This window comes from Ostrinia nubilalis, chromosome 20 (genome assembly GCF_963855985.1).
Source record: "Ostrinia nubilalis chromosome 20, ilOstNubi1.1, whole genome shotgun sequence".
Lineage (NCBI taxonomy): Eukaryota > Metazoa > Arthropoda > Insecta > Lepidoptera > Crambidae > Ostrinia > Ostrinia nubilalis.
This window is the reverse complement of record NC_087107.1, coordinates 7,360,584-7,368,242: the sequence shown is the minus strand read 5'-3', so window position 1 is coordinate 7,368,242 and position 7,659 is coordinate 7,360,584. Positions and strand designations below refer to the sequence as shown.

Here is a 7,659-nt window from a genome sequence, read left to right as displayed (position 1 = left end):
ATTTTCAGTTTTCCTGAAAGTATGCCCTCACGATAGTGAGGCTTCGGTATAATTTATTAGTCTCACGATAGTGAGTGTTATACTACTTAGTTAATTTATTTAATGAAAACTACTAACTTATGAGCACATAAGTATTCATTTGGTAAGAGACCCCTATAAGTAAAGAGTAAGCTATAATTTAACAAGCAATTAAACCTCTTTTAGCAAATTGTCTTACAAAAAACGAATTAATTAAAAAATATCCACCTTTTGACAAACTTGCAAAGTAAAAACCTTTATTAGTTTGGTTGGTACCAATATGAGGTCCGAGATGATTATTAAGAGATTGTAAAATAGAACAAAATTACTTTATAATCAATAATAAAGAAATAAATGTCATTTTTATGGCTTAAGATGATATGACTGGAAACAGCTTTTTTGGGAGAAAGGCACAGGTAAACATCTCACTTAGCACATTTAATTTTTGACCAGCTAGAACATCCTTCCAACATGTAACACCTCGGTGCTTTTTAGCCAGGTAATCGTTCTCATCTGTGTTATCATTTGCCTTCTGACCTTAAAAGTCTACATTATATTGTTTATGGATGTCGAGTTGTTTAGTAAATTTTCGACACGATGCTCTTTATTAGGATATCTGTTTAAAGCCTCAGCTAGGCTGAAACGAAAATCTAGTAATGCTAAAATGTCTTTTTTTGAATAACCATTAGCTGTGCAATCAATTTTCTAAAGCCGCCGCGAATTAACAACCTCCAGGTCCAAAATTTAAACTAGAACTTTCAAACCCTATTATCTTGTAATAAAGGTTTGGTGGCATTCCATTTGTTAGTCCAGAATATCTACACCACTCATATCGTTCAACGATTGAATAATAAGATGGACCTCTTTGCAGGTATATTGATCCTTTATTTATCATGGGTTGCACCTTCCAAAGCGGTTGTCTTGTTCTGTTTCTGCTAGTTGGTCATGGTAAAATACATAAAGGGAATGTCGTGTGTGTACAAATCGGTTATGAACTATTTTGTTAGCAATAAGCCCCTATTTTTTATACTAGTGTGTCAGTACATATGCAAACATGGGTCCGGAAGGCATCTCATGAAAATATCTGCACCGAACACTATAGCAATTTCGGTTCTCATAGTTTTTAATTCTTTATCGATTTAACGCATGTAGTGCAAGTTTGTACACCTAGCCATCTCTTTGTAAAATGTGTCATCAAAATAATCAATTGAGATACTCAGTTGGAGTACGAATTCAATTTGTTTGAATTTTCTTCCAAATTGACCCTGTATTTTGTAGCGGACGTGGCTTTTGTTTCAGCTTTTGCTTGCCACATAGTATTTTTAAAATGTCTGACCAGCCTTGCTGATTCATGTTCAGGGTCTACTTCGTCTCCTGAGCTTTCATATTTGGTATTCTACTCTTCAAAGTCCGTAAAAACCCGAAATTGTGTTTCCTGGTCTTTTTAGTCATGAAAATCTTTAATTTCATAGTCGGTTGCGTTTCCAAATAATGCTACCACACATCCTTCATATTTAGGATGCACTTAAATATAAAAACAACTAAACACTAATCCATAATATCAAATAACATATAAAATAGTTTTCAATCAACTACTGGAGGTTTGACCGACCAGCTACGATCGTGCGACTTAATTTTGTGGTAGTAATAATTATTAATTTACGCAATGAAATAACAATAAAAGTATTCCATTCGGATAATCACTGTTTTCGTAATAAAATAAAACTATAACACTTATCCGAAAACAACAATAACCACATAAAATCAATATTTACATTGGCCGCCTCTCGTTCCAAAAAATGCAGTCAACTTTAAGTCCGAGTAAACGAGCACTGACAGGTCCCAACACTAAATGAGCGGCACTGTGTGCGAGTAAATATCTCTCACGAGCGATCGCTGCCGATTGCGGCCGCAAAAACAAGTTTACATGGGCATGAGATTTTTTCAAAGTTACTCTCACGTACGTGTATCGTCGTGTGTAAAGGGTTAAGAGTATCCTGCGAGTGGTGCGCCCACGCATCCCCCAAGGCGACAACTAAGAGCCAGTGAGTGGACAGCCCTACTCGGGTGCTCATCTCATTTGTCACAACTACCTGAGAGCAAGAGATTAAATAATGATACGGTGAATAAAAAGTCCACTGCTGGACAAAGGCCTCCCCCAAGGTTTTCCACAATGAACTCATTTGGCTGAAAAGAAGAAGAAGAAGAAGAATAAAAAGTACAATAAATAAGCCTAGGCGCAGACCACCGATTTTTAGTAAGCCGATAGTTGGGTCGGGCTGCAGTATGGAGCTCGCCTGTTGTACCTACCTTTATTTATTATGTGTGTGCAATAAAGATTTTAAATAAATAAATAAATATATGAAAGTGCGCACATTACACCTATTTGTTATCGGCCGATTCTTCATACAAATTAGAAACGTACCCAACTATCGGCTAACTAAAAGTCGGTGGTCTGCGCCTAGGCATAAGCTAATGTTTAGAGTTTTCAACTGTTTGATTCAGAGCAGTAAGTATGCATATGATTCGATCATATAGGGAAACGTGGAGCATAGCACCCTGCAGAGAGCAGCACTAAAATAAGTAAGCTTTCTTTTCACAAATGTTCTAAGTGAAAATGCATGTTTTCTGTTTGTAGACTAGAGCACAAATTGACGCGGGACATTCGGTACTTCAAACTGAAAAAGTATAAATATTCTTCTGTTTAGGTCTAATAAAATTAATGAGTCACTAAAGTCCAGTCGCCGAGCAGATAGAATTTCGTCCAATGACCCCAAGCCACCCATCCTTATAGTTCGCGCATAAATATAGCTGTCGCGGCTGTGCGACGGGCGGTCGCAGTGAGTATGCGAGCGCGACAGCAATATAATTACTCGCGAGTGATATGGATGGGTAGCTTGGGGTCATTGGACGAAATTCTATGTGCTTGGCGACCGGACTTTAAAATAATGTCCCTGAGAGGCTTATAAAGAAATTGTAAGTCATGAAACAATGAAAAAACTTACAGCAATTTGTTTTTCTACTGCCAGTCGCTGAAGATCAGCCATCTGCCTGAACAGCAAGCCAGTTCTTTGACTCGGTGTTATGCCCTCTTTGAATGGAAACGTTATTGAATCTATTACGATTAGCTTTATCTGTAACAATGACATTATAATTTTAATAACTAAATACCTAGTTAAAATAATGAATTGTTTCATCATCCTTTTGTGTGATAATTGGATAATTATTTTAATTTATTTTCTTACACAGAACACGCCAAAAGCAGCTACGCTGATAAAGTGAAGGGTAATGCCCACAAAGAAAAAGACATGGAAGTACTGATGCAAAATATGTTCATAAAATTTGAAAATACGATCGAGAAAATGATCGACAAAATGATGGACCGTATGTTCGACTTAGTGTCCAAGCTAATTAAACCATGACTGCCATAAAAATATCCATTTGGAACGCCAACGGCTTGTCTGAAAGAAGACAAGAACTAGAATCCTACCTCCAAACTAACAATATAGACATAATGCTAATAGCCGAGACCCGCTTCACAGAAAGGAACTACATTAACTTCAAGGGCTATAGCTCTTACCTAACCAACCATCCTTCTGGAAATTCCCATGGAGGTACCGCAGTAATCATAAAAAGCAACATTAAACACCACGAAAGAGAACACTTCAGTGAGGATTTCCTCCAGGCGACGTCGGTGACGGTTGAGATGAAGACGGGACCCCTTGCAGTATCAGCAATATACTGTCCACCTAGGCATAGCATCAAGCATGAAGACTTCAGCAAATTCTTCGATACACTCGGCCTACGCTTTATTGCAGGTGGAGACTGGAACGCCAAACACACGGCATGGGGCTCCCGCATGATACTCCCTCGTGGGCGACAGCTTTACATGGCTTTGATGAAGGAACAGATCCAGTGGCTCTCAGGCGGGCAACCAACTTATTGGCCAGCGGATACAAACAAAGTCCCTGATCTCCTGGACTTTTTTGTAATGAGAGGCATATCCAGAAACTACGCTACCGTTGAAAGCGTGGCTGATCTATCTTCTGACCACTCACCTGTTATCATAAGTATCAGTGGTAACTTCGCACTCAACGTGAGTCCTCCGGGATTGTACAATGGATCGACAGACTGGGATCAGTTCAGAGAAAACCTAGACACAAACTTAAACCTCAATGTCCCGTTAAAGTCACTCAAGGACATTGAAGAAGGCGTAGAGCAATTGAATGTCAAAATTCAACAAGCAGCCTGGAGCTCAACACGATATAACACCAAAGAAATGCACCACAAAAAGCATTACAACAACCTAATTAGAGACAAAATTAAGGAAAGAAGACGCCTAAGAAAAATCTGGCAGACAACACGATGTCCGGACGATAAGAGGAACTTCAATCATTGCTCCAGGAAGGTTACTGAGCTGATCTCGGTGGCTGAGAATGAGTCCTTGCAAACTTATCTAAAAAATCTTACCCCGGATAGCAGCACGGACTACTCGCTCTGGAAGGCAACCAAGACACTGAATCGCCCGATAAAATCGTCTCCTCCCATAAAACTACCAAATGGGGAATGGGCCCGTAGTGACCAAGAAAAGGCCAATGCGTTTGCGGAACATCTGACTAACGTCTTCAAACCGAATCCACCGACTAACTACTCCAGGAGCGAAACTGAGATAGACACGTACCTCGAGTCTTGCAACCAGCTCTCCCTGCCAATTCGACATGTGTCGCCGAGAGAAATACAGCACATAATTAAAGACCTAAAGCCAAACAAAGCGCCAGGTTATGACCTCATCACTGGCAGGATATTGAAGGAGCTACCTAGAAGGGCAATCATGCTAATAACATATATATTCAACGCCATCTTGAGAACTGGACTCTACCCGGGCCAATGGAAGATTGCTCAAATTATCATGATTCTCAAACCCGGTAAGCCCCCAAACGCTACATCTTCCTACAGACCTATTAGTCTTCTACCGCTGATGTCGAAGGTATTCGAAAAAATTCTGTTGAAACGAATGAAGCCCCACATCGGTGATCTGATACCTGAACACCAATTTGGTTTCCGGGAAAGACACTCCACTACTGAACAGGTCCACAGAACCATAAACATCATCTCAGAAGCACTGGAAAAGAAACGATACTGCTCAGCTGCGTTCTTGGACATAAGTCAAGCATTCGACAAGGTCTGGCATAAAGGGCTCTTGTACAAACTGAAACAGAACCTCCCATGCCCGTTCTACGAAATACTTGGGTCGTATTTGGGAGACAGATGCTTCGAAGTCAGATCAGGAGACTCTTGTTCTGCCCTATGCAACATAGCGTCCGGTATACCCCAGGGTAGTGTTTTGGGGCCCGTGCTGTACCTATTGTTTACCGCAGACCTGCCAACAACTACAAATACATTCACAGGCACCTTTGCTGACGACACGGTAACAATGGCAACACACGACGATCCAGTCACGGCCTCACTCTATCTCCAGGAAAGCCTGACGGAAATGGAGAAATGGTACCATTCATGGCGTATTAAAGCGAACGGAGAAAAATCTGTGCATGTAACCTTCACTCTCAGAAGAAACTCCTGCCCACCGGTCAAACTTAATGGTATCCAAATACCTCAGGCTGAGGACGTTAGGTATCTGGGCTTGCACCTGGACCGCAGGCTAACCTGGAGAAAGCATATATGGACAAAGAGGAAGCACCTAGATGCCAAACTAAGAAACATGATGTGGCTTGTCGGAGGCCAGTCACAGCTGAACACCAGTAGCAAAATGATGGTCTACAAAACCATCCTTAAACCTATCTGGACCTACGGGATACAGCTGTGGGGAACAGCTGCCAACTCCAATCTCGACATAATCGAGTGCTTTCAGACAAAAGCCATACGTTTGATTTACCAAATCCCATGGTATATCAGCAACAAGCTCATCTATCAGGACTTGCCATTGCCCACAGTCAGAGAGGAAATAAAGAGCCACACACTCCGCTACAAGGATAGACTTTCAAATCATCCAAACTCTTCAGTACAACAACTCATGACCATTGAAGGCTTCCTATTCAGCAGACTGCAAAGAGCTAGTGTCAGGGGTCTCCTTAGTAGATTCCATGACAGTTGAGAAACCATGATCACTGAGGGCAACTGAGTCACTGGACTCCACCCTACCCATGACAAAGAACAGTGCAAACGGACACAGGAGTGGATTATTGTAGTTCCCTACAGATTGCCGCTGGGACCACGGATATAAGAGAAAAAAAAAAAAAAAAAAAAAATTTTCTTAGTAAAAATTATGACAATGATATCGTGAGGATAATAAAAACTTTTTATATTGATATGAAATAAGTCATCAACAATTTTTGTCTTTAATAACAATATTCTTGAATATACTATAACTACATAACGTTAAAATATTATACATAGAAATAATCTACCTACATGGACTAAATATTTACATTTTATATTACATAAGACTTATTCTTACTTGTGGATGGTCCTCAATGACTGAAGGCATTCTGTACATAGTAGCACAAAACTTTTCGAGTCCAAATGCATTTATGTAGTGCAACCTGTGCAGTGGGTCCTTGTTTGATTCTATCGGAGTCTCCAATAGTTGCTGGCATTTTGTCTGGCTTGCAGAAACTATTTCTGTAATAGTTTGTTGATAATTTTAAGATAGAAGTAGGCACCATTTCATTTTAGTCCATTAAAAACGTGTGCTCCAATTCAATTATAATGAACAGCAATCTATTTTATTTATAAAATACTACACCTTTAAATCTTTGCGGTGTAAAATTTGTATTGGTATCAACATAAAGTGCTTCAGCATTCAGTCCCCCTAAAACACTTGGTACTTGGACAGAGGCACAAAGCTGTAAACTAAAAAAAAGCAGGTGAGATTTTAAATAGAACCTCATTTCAGGGTATAAAACAATACGAAGATTACACAGGAGGATAAATTCAAGCAAAACAATGGTAAAAAATAGCTTTAATACACAAACCATAACTGTGTTTTTCCAGTGCCTGGAAGGCCAAGTAATTCAGTCAGGCAACCTAACTGGATTCCATTGCTGCCTAAGCAACTGTCTAGACTTTGGCTAAACGTAGGAATAGACGGAAAACTGGTTTCTCGCTGAAAAAAATAAAGCTTTTATGTAAACACCGAGTAAACATCAGAAAAAGTTATTTAGTAGGTAGTTACTCACTTGCCATAATTCAGTTGCACTGAAAACTTTGTAAGACATTATTTAAAGCATTTTAAACGGTAAATTTGAGTTAATTTTATTAGAACTTTTTTTTTTTTTTTTTTTTCCCGGTTGTTGGCTTTACACGGCTTGTGTGTTGCCATTTGTCGAGTAAAAACGGGGAAACGGTTAAGGAAAGAAAAAATACGGAACGGAAGGATCGGACGGAGAGAAGAAAGTGATCAGGAGAGTGGATTGTAGTAGGATAACATTAGATTAATATACATTAATTTACAATATATTACATTTTTTTTTTTTTTAATATAAATATACATACAAAATTAAAGTTTGATATTGTTTAACCCTTTCACGCATATGGGACACATTTGTCCCCGCATAGTTTTTACGATTTACAGTAATACTAGTTAAGTTAAACCCTTTGTAGTTTAATATTCTTAAATTTTAT

At 39.2% G+C, this 7,659-nt stretch overlaps 1 long non-coding RNA gene across 1 annotated transcript; it reads right to left on the bottom strand.

Moving 5' to 3' along the window:
• Positions 1–3,019: 3,019 nt before the first annotated feature.
• On the bottom strand, positions 3,020–7,304 carry LOC135081573 (uncharacterized). The gene is made up of 5 exons (XR_010259215.1): positions 7,215–7,304; positions 7,011–7,141; positions 6,782–6,888; positions 6,494–6,657; positions 3,020–3,152 (listed from the first exon to the last, which is right to left on the bottom strand). It is a non-coding gene; the product is annotated as an uncharacterized LOC135081573 (long non-coding RNA).
• Between the last annotated feature and the right edge of the window lie 355 nt (positions 7,305–7,659).